This window comes from Cryptotermes secundus, unplaced genomic scaffold (assembly GCF_002891405.2).
Source record: "Cryptotermes secundus unplaced genomic scaffold, Csec_1.0 scaffold3021, whole genome shotgun sequence".
Taxonomy (NCBI): Eukaryota; Metazoa; Arthropoda; class Insecta; order Blattodea; family Kalotermitidae; genus Cryptotermes; species Cryptotermes secundus.
The window spans coordinates 61,888-83,291 of NW_019729993.1; the positions used below are offsets into that span (position 1 = coordinate 61,888).

Consider the following 21,404-nt stretch of genomic DNA (forward strand, 5'->3'; position numbering starts at 1 on the left):
GGTCTAGGTGTAATCTCCCCGTTGTTACTAAGGCTCAGATATGCTAATTAAGTCAAACTTTTAATGGATAATTGTAGTGAATGATGGTAACGTTTTATCGTCACTTCTGTACGAGTACATCAACATGCATACATATGGAAGTGGGGTTTCGTGCAGTACTGTGAGTACAGCGTACGGACTCGTGTGTGTGTGTGTGTGTGTGTGTGTGTGTGTGTGNAGCTTACCCTTAAGATAAGACGCGCCTTAGCTCAAGCGGTTAGGCACCGGTTTCTCACCACGGCGGCCAAGGTTCGAGCCAAGTTCAGTTCATGTAGGATTTGTGGTGGGCAAAGTGGCACTGGGGTAGGTTTCCCCTGCCAATTCTCATTCTACCGACTGCTCTACACTCATCATCTGTCATCAGGGGCTGGGACAGTAGGCCAGACTGTGGCCGACGTACCAAGTGGACTCAGTCTCACCCCACCCCAAAGAAACTAAATAACTACCCTTATGTAAACCTTCAACAGATACGGTATGTACTCTATTTGAGAATTTGGCACTGTATTTTTTTTTTATTTTGTGGCGTAGGATGGGTGAGACAGTAGTACCCGTGGACACTTCCGGGTCCAATGTGCTACCCCCCCACCCCACCCCGGATGAGTGATGAGTATGAGATAGAATGAGAATTGGCAGGGGAAACTGAAATGCTCGGAGAAAACCTGCCCTAGTACCACTTTGTCCACCTCAGATCCTCCGTGACCTGACCTACGATCGAACCCTGTCCTCCGCAATGGGAACCGTCTGCTAACCGCCTGAGCTGTAGCATGGCCCTTCCCCTCTATTACTACTTGCATCATTTTCGCCCAGCGCAATCCGACAATCATGGGTTTTCACTGCTAAACACGGTTACCGCAGCTTTTCGTTCGGACCCGACAACCTTCAGCGCACGCTGCGTTGAACACAGCAACTGAAACGCGTATTTATACTAAAAGCTTCATCCAAGTGGAAACCAACATTAACTGCTAATTCATGCCGCAAGAACAAAAATTTCAAAGCGCAACCGACTGCTCACGATTTGATGATAATCTGTCTAGACAATTTGCAGTGCTGTGTGGCGTGAAATTAAGTACAAGTCACCCTTCATTGTTCGAAGTTCCCTTGGCAATGGAAAAAATCCGACCTCAGACATAAGGCACTCATATCTTTTTGAGGCTAGAAATGCGGGACTGCGATCCACGTTCAGTACTCCAACACATGAAGTTCTGTCGTTGGACAGTAAGACATCCTCGTATGGACCTTTATGGCGAAACAGAACAGGTATAAGAACCAAAAATATCTGCTTATACCCATGCAGTAACCATTCCTGTCTTAAGAAGACGTTCCTCCTACAGGGGCCGTAAATAGATTAACTGCATTCGCCTTCGGTTAGAACTCACCGGAACCGGAAGAAGCCCTGCATTCGTAATGCGACGAGTCAGTTATACAGTGCACTCTGAAGCATGTGGCTCAGTAATCCCACAAGACACGCAGTCTGCTTCATCTTTGTTTTCTAATTTGAGCTTGCATCGCGACAGCTGAACATACGCTCATCAGCTGTTCGGTGGGAGTTGAAGTTTTACTCTCATCTTAAATGTCCGTTCGTGGCAGCAATTATTACGTTACGAGGTCATAGCCCCACTTTATGTGAAGACCTACATGGTATATTAATTTTAAGTACAGAAAATATCCTCTCATGGCATTACTGTAGGCAGAAGCAAGACATTGGGAATTACGAGAAATGCAGACAAGAATACATTTTGTTGAAGAATTACTGTCAATTCGTCAATAAATTTGCGTTGGATTGTTTGTGAACATGAGGGCAGGTCGCTAAAGTTCTGGTCTCATGTCTCGCTGAATGGCATGATGTGCAGTATAGGTGCAGCTTTGGTGGCGCAGGGGTAAGAGGGAGGCAAGATCCGTCATTCCCGGCCAGCCTTTCTGCGACAGAATTTAGGAATCTCGATTCGCAGTAAAGGGTATTGTGACACGTGAACGCATTGCCAGGCAACGGCTCGATAAACACGCAATACGCTATCAGTTGACTTGTTTTATGTGTTGTCTGCGCCGTGCAACAATATAACTATGTTTTCTGCGTTGTCCGTGCCTAGGCTATATAAACACGACTGAGCTTTCAGCTAAGGACAGTCCGTGAGGGTTCAGCAGTTGAGAGTACCAGGACGAGAATGGAGCATGTCCTTAGTGAATCGTGAAGATAAGTTGACTACAGATTAGGACAGAGGAGTACAGAGTGATTGAAGACGAAATAACAAGACGACTTCATAGTGATTTGAAGTGCTAGTTTCTGTGTTAAGAACCGTTGCTAGGAGACGATTAGTGGAAACTGAAAATTCTAGGTGTGTGCGCGCGCGCGCCAAAGGTGAACTGTAAATTGTGTAAATCAGCGATAGTGCTGTACTGATTGTAATTAAGTGAATTTGTGACCGAGGTGCTAATAAATCCAATCATCGGATCTAGAACCCGTTATTTTCGTCACGCGTACCCCCCACGTGTGACAGTAATATATTACTTTTGAGTGCAACAGAAATCTCCGTACTTTCTGCTGAACCCTTATATTCAAGAATAAAGAAAGTAAATATTCCATGACATCCGTTGCTTGCATATTATGCATATACATTTTGCATTTTTACTAGTAAAATATTCATGGACAAAACGATTATTTTTTTAGTTAACGATTCCGTGATTTATTAAGCTCAGCAAAACTTAAAAAAAAATCATGCATTTGCTGAAAATGCTATGCAATTTTGATTTCTTGACAAAGCTAACTTAACGTCTAGAATTGTATGTTTATTTGAGTCGTCGGAATGCCGTTCCTCTGAAACGTAGGGCGAGGGCACACCAAGGAAACTGGCAACTGTAACGCAACCGCAATTTCCGAGAAATGTTATCACTTATCAGCCTGAGTTGAACACATGATACCGAAAGGAGCAGCGCAAATTGAGGAAACGGCAGCGCAGTGAGACGCTTATTGACAGGCGATGGGCCTGTATGTACGCAAAGGAAAGCCTGTTAGCGAACATGTTCAAGAACTGTTCTCTTCGCCTAGTACAGTGCGTACAATCAAGTGCGCGCCGCGGCTGCAATTTGCCGTGAGTCATACCACCGCAGAACGGATGCAGTCGCGGGGAGAGTTGCAACTCCTCCCCGCGACTGCATCCGTTCTGCGGTGGTATGACTCACGGCAAATTGCAGCCGCGGCGCGCACTTGATTGTACGCACTGTACTAGGCGAAGAGAACAGTTCTTGAACATGTTCGCTAACAGGCTTTCCTTTGCGTACATACAGGCCCATCGCCTGTCAATAAGCGTCTCACTGCGCTGCCGTTTCCTCAATTTGCGCTGCTCCTTTCGGTATCATGTGTTCAACTCAGGCTGATAAGTGATAACATTTCTCGGAAATTGCGGTTGCGTTACAGTTGCCAGTTTCCTTGGTGTGCCCTCGCCCTAAGTGTCAGAGGAACGGAATTCCGACGACTCAAATAAACATACAATTCTAGACGTTAAGTTAGCTTTGTCAAGAAATCAAAATTGCATAGCATTTTCAGCAAATGCATGATTTTTTTTTTAAGTTTTGCTGAGCTTAATAAATCACGGAATCGTTAACTAAAAAAATAATCGTTTTGTCCATGAATATTTTACTAGTAAAAATGCAAAATGTATATGCATAATATGCAAGCAACGGATGTCATGGAATATTTACTTTCTTTATTCTTGAATATAAGGGTTCAGCAGAAAGTACGGAGATTTCTGTTGCACTCAAAAGTAATATATTACTGTCACACGTGGGGGGTACGCGTGACGAAAATAACGGGTTCTAGATCCGATGATTGGATTTATTAGCACCTCGGTCACAAATTCACTTAATTACAATCAGTACAGCACTATCGCTGATTTACACAATTTACAGTTCACCTTTGGCGCGCGCGCGCACACACCTAGAATTTTCAGTTTCCACTAATCGTCTCCTAGCAACGGTTCTTAACACAGAAACTAGCACTTCAAATCACTATGAAGTCGTCTTGTTATTTCGTCTTCAATCACTCTGTACTCCTCTGTCCTAATCTGTAGTCAACTTATCTTCACGATTCACTAAGGACATGCTCCATTCTCGTCCTGGTACTCTCAACTGCTGAACCCTCACGGACTGTCCTTAGCTGAAAGCTCAGTCGTGTTTATATAGCCTAGGCACGGACAACGCAGAAAACATAGTTATATTGTTGCACGGCGCAGACAACACATAAAACAAGTCAACTGATAGCGTATTGCGTGTTTATCGAGCCGTTGCCTGGCAATGCGTTCACGTGTCACAATACCCTTTACTGCGAATCGAGATTCCTAAATTCTGTCGCAGAAAGGCTGGCCGGGAATGACGGATCTTGCCTCCCTCTTACCCCTGCGCCACCAAAGCTGCACCTATACTGCACATCATGCCATTCAGCGAGACATGAGACCAGAACTTTAGCGACCTGCCCTCATGTTCACAAACAATCCAACGCAAATTTATTGACGAATTGACAGTAATTCTTCAACAAAATGTATTCTTGTCTGCATTTCTCGTAATTCCCAATGTCTTGCTTCTGCCTACAGTAATGCCATGAGAGGATATTTTCTGTACTTAAAATTAATATACCATGTAGGTCTTCACATAAAGTGGGGCTATGACCTCGTAACGTAATAATTGCTGCCACGAACGGACATTTAAGATGAGAGTAAAACTTCAACTCCCACCGAACAGCTGATGAGCGTATGTTCAGCTGTCGCGATGCAAGCTCAAATTAGAAAACAAAGATGAAGCAGACTGCGTGTCTTGTGGGATTACTGAGCCACATGCTTCAGAGTGCACTGTATAACTGACTCGTCGCATTACGAATGCAGGGCTTCTTCCGGTTCCGGTGAGTTCTAACCGAAGGCGAATGCAGTTAATCTATTTACGGCCCCTGTAGGAGGAACGTCTTCTTAAGACAGGAATGGTTACTGCATGGGTATAAGCAGATATTTTTGGTTCTTATACCTGTTCTGTTTCGCCATAAAGGTCCATACGAGGATGTCTTACTGTCCAACGACAGAACTTCATGTGTTGGAGTACTGAACGTGGATCGCAGTCCCGCATTTCTAGCCTCAAAAAGATATGAGTGCCTTATGTCTGAGGTCGGATTTTTTCCATTGCCAAGGGAACTTCGAACAATGAAGGGTGACTTGTACTTAATTTCACGCCACACAGCACTGCAAATTGTCTAGACAGATTATCATCAAATCGTGAGCAGTCGGTTGCGCTTTGAAATTTTTGTTCTTGCGGCATGAATTAGCAGTTAATGTTGGTTTCCACTTGGATGAAGCTTTTAGTATAAATACGCGTTTCAGTTGCTGTGTTCAACGCAGCGTGCGCTGAAGGTTGTCGGGTCCGAACGAAAAGCTGCGGTAACCGTGTTTAGCAGTGAAAACCCATGATTGTCGGATTGCGCTGGGCGAAAATGATGCAAGTAGTAATAGAGGGGAAGGGCCATGCTACAGCTCAGGCGGTTAGCAGACGGTTCCCATTGCGGAGGACAGGGTTCGATCGTAGGTCAGGTCACGGAGGATCTGAGGTGGACAAAGTGGTACTAGGGCAGGTTTTCTCCGAGCATTTCAGTTTCCCCTGCCAATTCTCATTCTATCTCATACTCATCACTCATCCGGGGTGGGGTGGGGGGGTAGCACATTGGACCCGGAAGTGTCCACGGGTACTACTGTCTCACCCATCCTACGCCACAAAATAAAAAAAAAATACAGTGCCAAATTCTCAAATAGAGTACATACCGTATCTGTTGAAGGTTTACATAAGGGTAGTTATTTAGTTTCTTTGGGGTGGGGTGAGACTGAGTCCACTTGGTACGTCGGCCACAGTCTGGCCTACTGTCCCAGCCCCTGATGACAGATGATGAGTGTAGAGCAGTCGGTAGAATGAGAATTGGCAGGGGAAACCTACCCCAGTGCCACTTTGCCCACCACAAATCCTACATGAACTGAACTTGGCTCGAACCTTGGCCGCCGTGGTGAGAAACCGGTGCCTAACCGCTTGAGCTAAGGCGCGTCTTATCTTAAGGGTAAGCTGCATGTGTACGTTATATATTAAAAAGGAAGTAGCGATTACGGATTGCGAGGACACTGTTTTGTTCTCCACTCCGACGCAGAAACACAGAACGAGGGCCTGCTCGCTGAAATCTCAACGGCACGCGCGCGCGCGCGCACACACACACACACACACACACACACACACACACACACACACNCGATCCACAGTTCAAGATTAATTTTAATGGGAAAGAGTCCAGTGGGCCTAATACGAAAATGTACACGGTGATTTACCTGCGTACAGCAGGTCTTTGTAAGAAACGAACGCATGAAAAATTTCATACGATCGAAATACTACATTTCTCTTTCCAAGCGTCTATTCTGACTTTACCAAACCCCTCATTCACACTCTCCAGGTATTTCAATACTTATCTGAACTGAACCAAACCCACTGAAGATTTAATAAAAATAACTTAATATTCTAGGTCTCAGCCTATATAACGACCACTTTTCGTTAAGTTTTTCCATCAAATTTTGTATGTTATTCCTACATCGAATGAGGTATGCATGAAGGGGTAAATCTAATAAGATTTGAGGTTTTCACGGCGGTGACTATGAAAAATACAGTCTTCTGGGATGTGGCGCCATGTAGATCTTATGTGAACCGATGTTTCGGAGGAACCATAAAGATGGAGGCGATACTTCCCTCCTAAACGTCGGTTCACACAAGACGTACACGGCGCCACATCTCAGAAGGCGTTATTCTTCAATCTAAATTTTCGCTTCGTTTTCTATAAAATACAGTGCGTACAATCAAGTGCGCGCCGCGGCTGCAATTTGCCGTGAGTCATACCACCGCAGAACGGATGCAGTCGCGGGGAGAGTTGCAACTCCTCCCCGCCACTGCATCCGTTCTGCGGTGGTATGACTCACGGCAAATTGCAGCCGCGGCGCGCACTTGATTGTACGCACTGTATTTTATAGAAAACGAAGCGAAAATTTAGATTGAAGAATAACGCCTTCTGAGATGTGGCGCCGTGTACGTCTTGTGTGAACCGACGTTTAGGAGGGAAGTATCGCCTCCATCTTTATGGTTCCTCCGAAACATCGGTTCACATAAGATCTACATGGCGCCACATCCCAGAAGACTGTATTTTTCATAGTCACCGCCGTGAAAACCTCAAATCTTATTAGATTTACCCCTTCATGCATACCTCATTCGATGTAGGAATAACATACAAAATTTGATGGAAAAACTTAACGAAAAGTGGTCGTTATATAGGCTGAGACCTAGAATATTAAGTTATTTTTATTAAATCTTCAGTGGGTTTGGTTCAGTTCAGATAAGTATTGAAATACCTGGAGAGTGTGAATGAGGGGTTTGGTAAAGTCAGAATAGACGCTTGGAAAGAGAAATGTAGTATTTCGATCGTATGAAATTTTTCATGCGTTCGTTTCTTACAAAGACCTGCTGTACGCAGGTAAATCACCGTGTACATTTTCGTATTAGGCCCACTGGACTCTTTCCCATTAAAATTAATCTTGAACTGTGGATCGTACATACAGTTAGCAGGTCTCCTCGGACGGGTAGAGGCATCTGTGCTTCGAGTGGGATTCGAACCCACGATGCCAATATTTGAGAGAGCGAAGGCAGTTCATGCTTTAGACTGCGCGACCACTTCTGACTCGCACGTAGGTAACTGACAAGATCAATTTGCTGTACTGTTCAATACTTCCGTAATTTGTTTTAATCTAATCTAGCGTATTTGGTTGAGGCACTATGCTACAAGTCGGGAGGTCGCGGGTTGGATTCCCAATTAGGTCTGTGAATTTTTCAGTTTACCTAATCCTTCCAGCCGCAATATGGCCCTCGACTCAGTCTCTAACAGAAATCAGAACCAAGGATCTTCCTGCGTGCAAAGGGCGGCCGTCTCGTAAGGTTGACAACCTTACCGCCATCTGTGAGCCGTGTGGGAGCCTCTACGTCTCACAACCCTATGGGCCTCCACGGCCTGTTACAGAGATAGCTTTACCTTTTACATAATGTATGTAATGCTTGTTATACGTCATCAGAAGCGTCTGTAGCTATCAGGAGCGATGGACTTGCAAAACTTTCATAGCAATACAGTCTTTATACATGCAGTCGGGCAGAACGAAACTTTTCAGAACCTTACACACAAAAGGGTTCGGTCTCGTTACGATCGCCCCATGACGTTAATCTTTTATTCCATCCGCCTTTGTATCGCCTTCAGTAGTTCACGGAAGCAAGTAACTGCGGGGCTTCCAAAGTGTGCGCTCGTGGGAACCACATACACGTTTTGCTGAAGAATTTCAAGAATTTTCAGTTACATCTCAGTATTCAGGAAATATTCGGGCATGGTTTCTGATGTCTACTCTAGGTGACGGTGTCGAGATATGAAGAGCGGTGGGGACAGCTGTACTTATTTGAGAAGTAACCAATTTTGTTTTAAGAGTTCAAAATATGCACTCAAATCACCATCTACGCGCAGGACTACAGCATGAGGTTTTCTGACCAAAATTCTATATGCATTTCTCATTTTCGCTGTGCGTGTGTTGCGCACACACACACACGACGTAACATACTGTTTCTTAACGTTGGGGATTTGTTGGCCCTCGCTAGGTACCAAAGTGGAGACCCATCGCTAGTCATCTGTCCGAAAATGTTCATGCAAATACATCACAGCCACCCTCCAAGTTGCAATTTCGTACCCTGAAGACGTACCATGGTGAGAAGGAGATACGAGAAATGTATACAGAATTTTTCTTGGAAAGCCTGCGGAAAAGATCACTTCGAATAACAACGTCTGCATGGGAGAATAATATCAAAATAAATTTTGAAAGAAAAATGTGTGAGTGTAGACGAAACGATTTTTCTCGTGGTAGGGACTGGTGACTGTTTCCTTAGAACGTGATAATGAACCTTGGGAGTAAAAAAACAACGATGAATTTCTTGACTAGCGGAGCGACCATTTGCTGAAGGAGGATCCATGTTACAATGTGCCTTGCAGTTTGATAACATGCAGCAAGATGGACTATGCGCTTCAAGGCTTATTGCCAACAAGAGCTTGATGTCAACGGTGTCATCTTGTTGCAGTTTCATTGGGCGGGTGATTTGGCGCTGAGTACCGGTATTTAAATCCGGTTTTGAGTATCTTTATGCACGACACGTGAGCATTTTTTTAAGTGGATGCGAGCAAAAACGCATTCGCATCACTCGACCATCTGTTGGGATGCATTCTATAACGCAACTAGTGCGTCTGCGCAGTATGATTACTGATCGCGCTCACCATATGGAAGCAGTGGGAGATAAGATCCTTCCGTGTTATTACTACCTTAGCGTTTCAGTCATTTATAAATCATAGCTATTAGTGTTGACCTTGGAGACTTCTTCATACTGAACTACGGTATTTAAGAAACGTTACCACATAATGACCGTCCTCTCCGTTTATCCCCCTCCTCTTAGTAAATGGGAATTATAAAGTTGGTTATTTGTTGGTTGGTTTATTCCTTGGTTTACGCAACGAAATTTTCTCAGCAACGTCGAACATTAAAAGGGTTTATTTTACTGCGTGCAATATCTCTTTGTCAAATGGTAGTATGATGGTGAGTGATGAACTGGAAAGGATTTGGAAGGAATTTGCTAGAGGGACTGAGGAAGATCACTAGAGACATGTAATGCGAAGCAGAATTGTCAAGTACTCTGCCTGTTGCGCCCGCATCTTGTGTGAAGATGTGTCATTCCTGCCGTACATTGTCAGCACAGGATATGATTGGCCAAAGGAGGGAAGCGTCCTGAAAGCGACGACTTCGATGTATGACGCTGATGAGTTTATTGTTATTGTTATTATTATTATTATTATTATTATTATTATTATTGGAAGGGGTGGGTTTCCGCATGTACCGCGACCAGTTGATCTATTGTACGTCCCCCTTTGATATTCTATCAGTCGCCATACCCCACCGGTACTGATGCGTGCTGTTAGCCCCGTTCAGCCAACGAGGTCGGCCTTCGGTACCTAATACTACCCCATCTACCAGAGGCATTGGAAACTACTTGGGGGGGAAAATTTTTGCCTAATTTAGCTCAGAGGTCTCCTAGAGACATGAGGATCTTTTAGGTGCCGTAAATCTACGACACGGGACACACGGCTTAAAGACCCTCCCGGAGGACTTGTACCCTGAATTTTTTCGCCCTAAAAATTTCCACGACCTCCGCTGGGTTTGAACCCCCTAGACTACGGAGGCCGCTTGATGAGTTTACTCAACAATCATGGACTGAGAAGTTGGGATGCTGTAAGAGCTGAACGGACGGCACTAATCGTTGTGAATTCAGTGCGACTGGAGGACCTTCCTCTGGCGCATGAGTACCTCGTTTGTTTGGCCTACTCTTCGACGGAGGCTGTCGAAATATCTGTGTGAACTATCGGACTAAAGGAGTCACATAGCGGAAGATGGTACTCTCCCTGCTTGATGTATAAAGTTACTTTTCTGTTCGTATGGAATGCCACGGCACTGTGGATAGAGTACCTGCTCTGTATTCGAGAGGTTGGGAATTCGTATCTCATCCCGGAAACTTGAATAGCCTAACAGTTCTCAATACTTTGCGGTCTATTGAGGCAAATTGCAATGACAATTTCCTTTCTCGAGTTCTGCAGCACGAAACATCCTGCCATTTATTTGAAATGTGTAAATGTAAAAATGCAAAGCTATCCCTGTAACAGGCCGTGGAGTCCTATAGGGTTGCGAGACGTCGAGCCTCCCACATTTTCTCAAAGATGACGGTGAGGTTGTGGACTTTACGCGCCCACCCCCCTTTACCCACAGAAAAATCCCTGGTACTAATTTATGTTACAGGCTGAGGCGATCCCAGGAATGGAATATTAGGTCAGTTGAAAAAACAAGTGACCTCATCGGGAATCGCACCTACAACCTTCCGGCTTCTAGCATAGCGCCTGAATCAACTACGCTACCGCGTGCCCAATTAAAATGGGTGTAACAATTCTTTAGATCTGAATCCAGAAGCATTTCGTGGCCAACCTGGAAATGTGCTCATAACCAAATGTTATTACGATGACCAAGTGAAAGAGGAAGGGAAGGGGGGGGGCATATGGAATGGAAGGGCGAGACGAATCACCCATAGAAAATTTTAGTCGGAAAACCTCGAGATAGGGGACCACTTGAGAGAAATGGGCGTAGAATGGGTGATATTATAATAATGGATTTTCCACATTTGGAGTGGTAGAGTATGAAATGGATTCATCTGGCTCAGGATAAGGACCAGCAGCGGGATCCTGTTAACGCGGTGATAATCCTTCTATATTTATACCACTTCTCCAGAGTTCTCCATTGGGTTTGTTCCTGGTAATGGACACACGCTTACAAAAATAAAATTCCTATCGGAATGTGCAAATTATCCGTGTAGCAGCAAGTCATGTCATTAACGCTGACACGTCCGTAATTTTCCGTCCAGTACAGTAAAAAGATTGTAGGAATAAAAAGCCTGGTGTGATGACAGTCACCGACCACGCTCTGCACGTTCTTGTATGCCCCCCCCCCATCGCCGCTTCTGCGCCTCAGACGAGCAGTATTTGTTCGGTCCATATTGCAAGTGGGAAAGATGATGCCTAAGCAGAAATCAGGCAGAAAAAAATCACAAAGAAGAGCGACACAAGAAAAAGCTTCCTGTTGCATTTATTAACTCGTTGTGGTAAAGGGGTAGCATACTGCAGTAGAGTGTACGTTTTTAGTGACCTCCATGTTCGTTCATTACAGAGATAGTCGAACTGCTATAAGGCTAATCACTCATTACACTTGTCTCACCACGTGAGATGGGAAACAACTTTCCTTGTATTTCATTGACTTCTTAGAACTCATTCTTTTTTTTTTTAATTCGCTTAGTGGGGGGGGGGGGGGGGTCCAACTGGGTCCACNCACGGCGGCCACTGATTGGCCTATTGTAGGCTGCCCCGGATGATTATGATGATGGAGAATTTGGTGGAATGAAGATTAATTAGCAGGGGAAACCGAAGTACTCGGAGAAAACCTGCCCCAGGGCCACTTTTTCCACCACAGATACCTCTTTACCAGACCCGGGATCGAACCCAGGCAGCCGCGGTGGGAAGCCAGCGACTAACCGCTTGAGCTATGGCGCGGCCTTCAATGATTCTTACATGTTTTAACACTCATGATCTCTGCAGCGTTCTACCAACAATATATCTGTGTGTTTCTCAAAATATCTTGCAATAAAAATTCGATTTGTTTTTATCAAAGTAGACATTTTTAAAACTTTCTGCTGAGTAGGAACTGAAAATTTTCGTCATTTAAATGAATGTAATGATTTAAAAGATTAAACAGACACCACATCGAAATATATCAAATTACATTTACTCAGTGTGAGGAGCTGTTTGCGTGTTTTATGTTATGAGGGGCTAGTGATATGGTTAGAAATTGTTTTTGAGAAAATGTTCGATTTCAGCGCCACACGAGTATAGAGACTATAGTGAAGTGATATGAACCAAATTTTTTTTTTTCTGTTGGATTTCTTAGAAATAAGCCAATCCGTTTGGAAGATGCAATATACGGAGGGACGAATGGACTGACAGACGCGCCTATCAATGTGTTAATTTTATTCGCTTCTCGCAAAGAACGCATCGTAAGCCTCGTCAATTGATTTCTGAAGACTGCCATTCTACTGCAATTCATTTATTGCACACGTAGAGCAGATACATTTATCCCACTTCTGCAGCCGTGACTGCTACACACTTTGTTTGGTATTGTGAAATGAACTGAAATGTGCTAGAAGCATCTGGCCTTCAGTGTCTCGGGTGCTTTCCAAGTAACAAAACGACTTCGTTGCTGAGTGCCAGACATCCTCCTGGTCGCCATCTTGTCCTATTCATTTAATCACAACACAACACAACACACACACGTATACATACACAGAACTGGACAGTAACAACGTTAATCCCTCATTTCTTGAATGATGAAAACATGCTGTATGGAACAGGCCTTTATGTAACAGAAATACAATACTAAATTTCGTTATATATTATGTTACGTGTGTTTCCACTTGGACCGCCTCTGTAGTCTAGTGGTCAGAGTTCTTGGCTACATATCCAGAAGTCCTCGGTTCGATTCCCGGCACTGCCAGATTTTCTGAGAAGTAGTGGGTCCGAAACGGGGTCTACCCAGCCTCGTGAGCATTTTTCTTTATTGCTAGTGGGGTGGGACTAAGTCCCTTGTACTACGGCCAGTTCTGGCCTATTGTACGAGCCCCAGATGATAGGTGAGAGTGATTGTGGAGCAGTTGGTGGAATGAAGATTGGCAGGGGAAACCGAAGTACTCGGAGGAAACCTGCCCCAGCGCCACTTTGTCCACCACAAATCCATCTTTACCAGCCTCGGGATCGAACCCGGGCCGCCGCGGTGAAAAGCCAGCGACTAACCGCTTGAGCTATGGCGCGGCCTAGCCTCGTGAGCATAATTGAGGAGCTATTGCAAGGAAATAGCGGCTCCGGTCTAGAAAACAGAGATTAACGGCCGTGGGGGATCCGTTGCGCTGACCACGCGACATCCTCTATCCGCTAAAGTTTGCACTAACTTCACCGACAAGCAGCAGTCGCTCGGTCGGTATAATTCGCTTGCGGACTACAGGCCACGGATTTCTTAGTTTTAGTTTAGTGTTTCCACTTGTTTGCAGCGTTCCTAATAAAAAGTGGTTAGAACTCGCTCATCATCTCTGTATTTATACGTTCCCGAATTCTTTCGAATTCTGATATTGTTGTAGCTATAAAAATCACATCCCTTGGCAATAAACTTAAAAGGGGACTCCTGTTATGGGAGTATGGGTCGTCTATGCAGTGTTTCGTCAGTTTCAATATTACGCAGGGTTAACTTCTGGCTATGAACCGAAGTGACACTCGTAAGTCAAACTACCTCTGTGGTTTATACGTGACCAGTGTCACCCACCATAAAAACCACTTCTCAGTATGGCTGCCATTTAAGCGGGTGGGTGTGGGGGTGAGCTAAAGAATGACTCAGCACCGACCCTCATCGTAACCAAACTGGCGCATATTAATCTGTGTCTCTGCAGCTTCGTGGTACAATATCATCCCCCTCCCCAACAGCTCACCTCCTACCCCCTCAACTTCCATCTTCTCTCATATTCGCAGTTAGGGATAAAGAAGGGTGAGGGGTAGTTTTCACGATTGAGGGCGGTCAGTCGACCACGAACTATGGACCATGCACTGGGGGATTAAAGATAATCCCCATTCCAACTTCTCCCCAAACTCAACATCACAACCCAAGTCATCCCCTACCCCGAAAACAGAAACTGCACGAAGACCTACCCCGTCCACCCAGCAACACCCAACTTTAATAATTTTAATCAATCCCCTTTGTATTTTACTCACCCCCACTCGGTCTTCACCACAATCCGTTATTGTTACAGCACCCCCATTCTCTCTGTGTTATCGCATAGCGTCAAACTCTGGGCGAGACCTGAGGGGGTATTCCATCTTCCGCCGTCTCGACCAGGTCTGCAGATTTGTTAGACATTGGAGAATGTTATTTACACAGAAATTATATGCGAAATTACTTGTCCCATGGCCAGGGCCCACTGTTCCGTACGTACACTGAACACCTAGATGACAAACACTATGGTAGAATCAGTGGTACGTTGCAGGAACAGATACACTGTAAGAAATTAATACTAGGAATCGATCCTTTCCGTACCACGATAAGCGTACAATACTTTTCCAGCATTTTAGTTCATTCTATATCCTGTAAACCTGTCAGAACTTTAATTCTATACTTTTTAGACCTGTACATACAACTTTGACATCTTCTTTGTCCACATATTCACTCCTAAACCCACAGACATCTTCTGTCTTTGTATTTAATTACCAAAAATGATTTCTTTCTCCATTTTTTCAGATTTCTGCAGTGACATTTCGTGACTCATGTTACAGCCATTTATATTTCTGTCAAGATCGGAAAAGTGAAATGGGAGTATGTTAATTGGGCGTTACACATTTTTAAATTTCTCAGAATACTTAATAAAGCAAGTAAGAGTAAAGGTACCCATGTAACAGCCCTTGAAGGCCCATAGGGTTATGAGATGTTGAGGCTCCCACATTTTCTAGACAATCGGCTCATAGTTTGCGGTAAAGTTGTCAGTGTTACGCGCCGGCCGTCCTTTACCCCTCCAGAAAGATTCCTGGCACTCATTTCTGTTAAGAGGCTGTGTCGACCCCTGGACCATAGTGTGGCTGGAAGAATTAGGTAAATTGAAGAAATCCACTTCATCGGGATTCGATCCCGCGACCTTACGGCTTGTAGCATATTGCCTCAACGAACTACGCTACCGTGTGCCCCCAGAATACTTAGTAAATGTTTTAAATGTGGGGTATTTTATAAAGAATAGCGTTTACCGCGTTACGTGACTATGTTTATCTTCTTGATGCTCTTGAACTTTATTTAGGACAGCCAATAGGCAGGCTTATGCGTCAATATTGTGGACAACTGCAAATGCGCCTGCTTTATCGGCAGCGAAAGTAGAAGGGATTGCATCTTGTGTGAACTTCGGTTTCATTTGCAGCTTATCGGTAAAGTATCTATAATGTGAAATATTATAATTTGGTCTGAATAACACACAGCGACCACGGTACAAGAATGTGGCTGATTATGTAAAGCCTTCTTAAAGACATCTTAGAACATTTGTCATATTAGTTTGAGATTAGTATATTCCAGGCAGCTTTCATCTTTGATTACAAGCGCTTTATATACTTCTGAATTTTAAATTTTGACAGCATCGGAAGTGGTTGAATTGCGCAGCTTCTGAAGCTAAGTATAGCAGGAAATACAAAATGGAGTGCATAATTTGCCTGGTCTAACAATCTCGAAGATTAAACTTCCAGCCTAACAAAACACAGAACATAATAACAGATATCATTAGTGCAGCGTCTCAGAATCTTTTATGGCGGAGGTGAAGAACTATAAAATAATATTACTTCGCTCTTGTACGTCAGGTCAGAATGTGGCAGGTAAATAGTATATAAATGTACTGTATTTTGCTGGAAATTTATCATACAGTAAATAAGGGGTAGCGGCCTTAGCGACAGGTTGATCACGCGTCCACGGAGTCCTTCCGACTGCCCATATGATTGAGAATTTCAAAATTAATTAATTCTGAATGGGAACTTATCAGAAGGCATAATCCGTCAAGGTAGAAGAGGAAGAGGAGAAGGGGCTCAAATGCAATGTACTTGAATATTTCACATCGTTCGTTCATATGTAAATATCGCATACCTTTTCTGCCATAAACGTGCGAGCAGTTTCAAAATTTTCAATACTTAATTCTTTCTAAATTTGGTTCGTTATTTTAAAAATAGTTTCAATACTAACTAATTTACCGGTTAACTGCCGTTTACTGCATATATTATCGTAATAAGAACCATTATCTAAGAAACTGAGTTCATTCTGGTTACAACTTCCATCGGACCGCTGAAAAGTGGGACTGAGAATTCAGCGACCATCTATTCATATGCAACTCTGTTCCTTTGTAATTTCCGAGAGTGGATAACGCTGAATTATTGTATAAAGGGCTGTGTTTCGAGATTAAGCTGTTCTGTGGTCTGCTGTTCTACATGATCGAAAAACCACAACTGTAGTCGGGATAATGTAAGAAGGCATTTCGTAAATAATTATGATGCAGTGATGAATTCGTAATTTCGTACTCTGTAAAACGCAAGGGACCGCCTCTGTGGTCTAGTGGTCAGAGTTCCTGGTTACAGATCCAAATGTTCCGGGTTCGATTCCCGGCGCTAGAAGATTTTCTGAGAAGTACTGGGTCTGGAACTGGGTCCACTCAGCCTCGTGAGGATAATTGAGGAGCTATTTCAAGGAAATAGCGGCTCCTGTTTAGAAAACCGAAATTAACGGCCGTGGGGATCCGTTGCGCCGACCACATTCTGTATCTGCTAAAGTTGGCACTAACTTCGCTGACAAGCGGCGGTCGCTCGGTCGGTATAGTTCGCTTGCGGACTAAAACCACGGAGTTTGTGGTTTTTGTTTGTAAAACGCAAGGACATAATTTGTTTCCTTCGGACTAATAACAGTAGTACGCATGTCAGTTAATCCGAACTATGGCGATGGGTCGTAGTAGTCAAAAGAGACTCGCCGAGTAAGGGACTGTCTTTCCAGGAGAGCAGATTGAAAAACCTCGTAGTGATACAGTGGAAAACGCATGTTCCATTTGTGATTTGTAGGTAGGCGATGTTAGCTCTCATTGGTGATGTCAGTGATATTGTATTTGTGACCTGTTTGGTGGCCTTGGTGATTTTGCTTGACACTTCTAGCTGTGGGATTATTATAGGCATGGAGGCACAATAGCCATCATCACCCAAAACCACGACGCCAGACCACACAATGGTGTCAGCCACCCTTACATTACGTTTTCCTCCCTCTACTTCACCCTCATCCTCAACTTCCCTACGGCTGTCCCTCAAGGATCGATAATAGGACAGTTCATCCAAGGTGCTGCTACTACCACTACCACTACTACTACCACTGCTATATGTTTTAATGTTTCTTCTGCTGGAACGCCCATCCGCAATGACAAAGCGTGATCGAAGGAACTGAAAACGAAGTTCACACTTCTTACCTCCACCATACAAAAAAAGAACTATCTTTGACGGAGATTCTGTTCGTTTTGTGTTTATTTCACTTTCATCTTTTAATTAAAGTCGAAAATGATTCACATGAACGAAACTTGGAGGTTACGCATGCGATAGCCCTGTTTTCGTTTCCATTCCAGTGTTATGAATAGTGTTTTCCCGAATTTTCCCAATCGGTCCCTAAACACAGCCAGATTAATACAGTCCACATCACCGTGTTATATTTCATTAAGATTCATTTTAATATTAGCCGAGGTCTCTACTAAGCGGTTTCTTCCTTTCAGATTTCTCGGCAAAAATTTTGCCCCCTTAAAACGGACACAAATTTGTAAACATTTGCACTGAATTTTGGGATAGATTCTGAATGATGGAATGACAGAAATATCCTTAATTTGGGCTTAGAATCACGCAGAAATTTTGCTCTTTATTTCGGTTAACTTTATATCTGTTGCGCAGGTAACAGCTTTATGTTTGCACACAGATGTGTGCATATCTAACGAGGGGTGCAACTTAAGAGCAGACCTTCAAATGTGCTGGGCTTGATATTGCGTCACGAGGTGCGAAATTGTTTCTACGCCCCTTGAAAAGGCAAGTAAATCCTGGTACCGTATTATCTGGTCTCTTACCATGTACTGTTCCTAGACTCCAATGAATGGAAGAGCTGGATTATACGAGTATTCTGAACCGCAGATGCAAGTAAGCACGCAGCACGCAGTGCAGTATCAAGTCTTGCTGAAAGGAACATTCTATCTTCCATAAACCGACGTCTGTCGCGGAGTCTTCTAACAAAGCTGACAGCTCCACAGTTTTTCGGAAACGATAAATGTGACTTTTGCAAGCAAGGAATTTTTTCCTAGTGCAATAGCGAAAATTGACTTTATTCGGAAAAGCTGTGTTTTCTCTAATACGTCTGTCTTGAGATATACAGAACTGTGCCGCGCAGTTGATTTATTTCTTTTATATTACTATAAATATTTAAAATTAAAACAATGTTATGGAAATATTTATTATTTTGTCAGTCCAGTTCTCGATCCGAACTGTCAATTTATTTCGTCTCCTAATTTCATAGTATTTAAATTCTGTCACAGAATTCCCGATGTAATATTTTGTGCTCAGATCTCGTAATAAGCGACTGGGGTCTCGTCAGAAAGGACAGGTAGTTAATTATGGTTTTATAAGCATCTTCCTTTCTAAAAGCTTTCCCGATGAGGAACCCTGGACTCCCCGCCCCCTGTCTCACCTGGGTTGCTCCACATTTCCACATACCTTTCGCTGTGCCGTCAAAACGTAACAAACCAGGCAGCAGCTGTAGTAGCGTTCGGAAACGTTGATCTAGGTTAATGCAGGCCAAATGCAAGAGGTCTGACAATAAAGTTCGCGAACTTGCCATCGTGTGCTTGCCGTGGCAACAGTGGACAGAAACTTAAGTATGGTTTGATGACGTTGGTATAACAGCGTTTCACAGCTGTGTTGTTGTTGATCTGTGGCATTCTCTTTCTGAGTGACGTCTTTTATTGTCTGAGTGTGTTTTGGAGTGTCGGAGCTTGAATTAGAGCAACGAACGAACGAACGAACGAACGAACGTTAAATTTCTCGTTAAACTTGGCAAGAGTTGAACCGATGTATTATACCTCACACCCTGTAAGCTCTAATGAATTAATTCATTATAAAATTCCCTAATGCTGAATACATTTCTTTTCGGAAATGCACGCTTGTTTAAAGTATGTTGTTAATTTTCTGCTGTCGCTTTTTCGTCCACTTATACAAGCAGTCCATAGTTGTTCCGCATGAAGTGAGTTTATTTGAACGTTAATTCTTATTCATCCACCATTTTAAGTTGTGTTTGACGAGACATTATTGAGTGAGATCTTCCATCAAAGTTGATGTAATGTAATTAAGTTGAAAAAAGAGACATTCACGTATTCCACTCGTAGATGTAAGATACTGGTTTACATTCAACAACTTAAACCAACTGTTGTTACTTACTGGAGAGGGATTTTGTCCTTAGATATCAAAATCTGAGGTTGAATGAATGTATGAGAGGTAGGCTTTCTCGGCCCTTATTATTATTTATTATTATTATTATTGGAGGGGTGGGTTTCCTCATGCACCGCGACTAATAGTCTATTGTACGTCCCCCTTTGATATTCTACCAGTCGCCATACCCTGCCTGTACTGGTGATCGCTATCAGCCCCGTTCAGCCAGCGAAGTTGGCAGTGGTTCCCGATGCTTCCCATCTACCGGAGGCATTGGAAACTACTTGGGCGGGAAACTTTGCCTAATTTTGCTCAGAGGTCTCCTAGAGACATGAGGATCTTTTACGTGCCGTAAATCTTAAAAAGTCCCTCCACGACCTCCGCCGGTTTTGAACCCGCGTGCCTTGAGTCATGAGGTGGGAACGTTACCCGTAGACTACGGAGGCCGCTTTTCTCGGCCCTTGCACCGCGACCTGCAATGGTCTGTTGTGCTTAAAAAAATTCCCATGCCGGGAATCGAACCCGGGCCTCCTGGGTGAAAGCCAGGTATCCTAGCCACTAGACCACATGAGGTTAGAGAAATCTTCATTATTTATAATTTGATTCCGCCATTACAATGTATGTATAGATAATGCTATCCGTTACAGATTTACAACATAGTTTCAGCCTTCCGACCATCATCGTGCATGCGCCCCTTGGCTTATATGCAATTTTTCCCTACAGTGGCCAATAACACACATAATATGACTATCATACAATATTTATAATTGCAATTTCGATTGGTTTCTCGCGTCTCACCTACCAGAACTGTATAAGACTGAATGAAATGCACAGTTCCTATGATGATTCGGAACATAGGAGAGTAAGAGAGGTCTTGAGATGTTTTCACATACCATCCAAGCACCTTGTAGGCGGACAGGAAATTACTAGGCACAGTTGATTACGGTGCCTGGGCGGCTTAATACAACTTCTTATACCTTCGGTCACGAGCATCACGCTTGTGGCATATTCCTATACGTTTGTCCACATTTTTCTGTATTCTCTTGTGACTGCAGAGGCAGACGTTTTGTGTTGTACTGATCTTCCATACAAGGAGATCTTCGTTAGGTCTATCTGTGGTTTTCTGATTCACATCTGGGGAGAATATTGACATTGGAACCGAGCCACACTCGAATGGAAATCAGACACGTTACTGTTGCGCTCTTTCTGCTCGGCGGAACTGTTGCATAGTTATCAAATTTTAATACTTTCACGAGAAACCCGCTTTATATCCGGGTCAGTCTGCCAACAGGCTTATTTAGGTGGAGAATGTCTCCAGTCTGCAGTAATCTGGTGAACTACACACTATCGCCGCTTTCAACTAACTGCGATGTTTTGTGGTTCCCACAGAGAGGAGGGCCCTGTCCTCTTGGACCGTGTCACGTATTTGCATGGAGAGAGAGAGAGAGAGATGCGAGCGAGCGCTTGTGTAAACGTCTCGTTAGCACAGAATGACGGTCGCAGTGACCAGCCCCACGCTAATGTCCATGTTAGTTTGAGCGCAATCTCGGACAACATTCTGTGCACCTGCACACACGGCTAAAACAGTAAAAAAGTAAACATAGCGCACTGTAGACACATGGCTGCCTGTTCATACTTGGCAGCT

The 21,404-nt window shown here is 43.8% G+C and overlaps 1 protein-coding gene and 1 non-coding gene across 2 annotated transcripts in view; one reads left to right on the top strand and one right to left on the bottom strand.

Moving 5' to 3' along the window:
• LOC111865942 (steroid receptor seven-up, isoforms B/C) overlaps positions 1-21,404 on the top strand; it is a gene marked incomplete at its 5' end in the record, with an annotated part of 80,124 nt that overhangs the window by 39,396 nt on the left and 19,324 nt on the right. The window lies entirely within an intron of this gene.
• On the bottom strand, positions 20,261-20,332 carry Trnae-uuc. Its single transcript has one exon. It is a non-coding gene; the product is annotated as a tRNA-Glu (tRNA).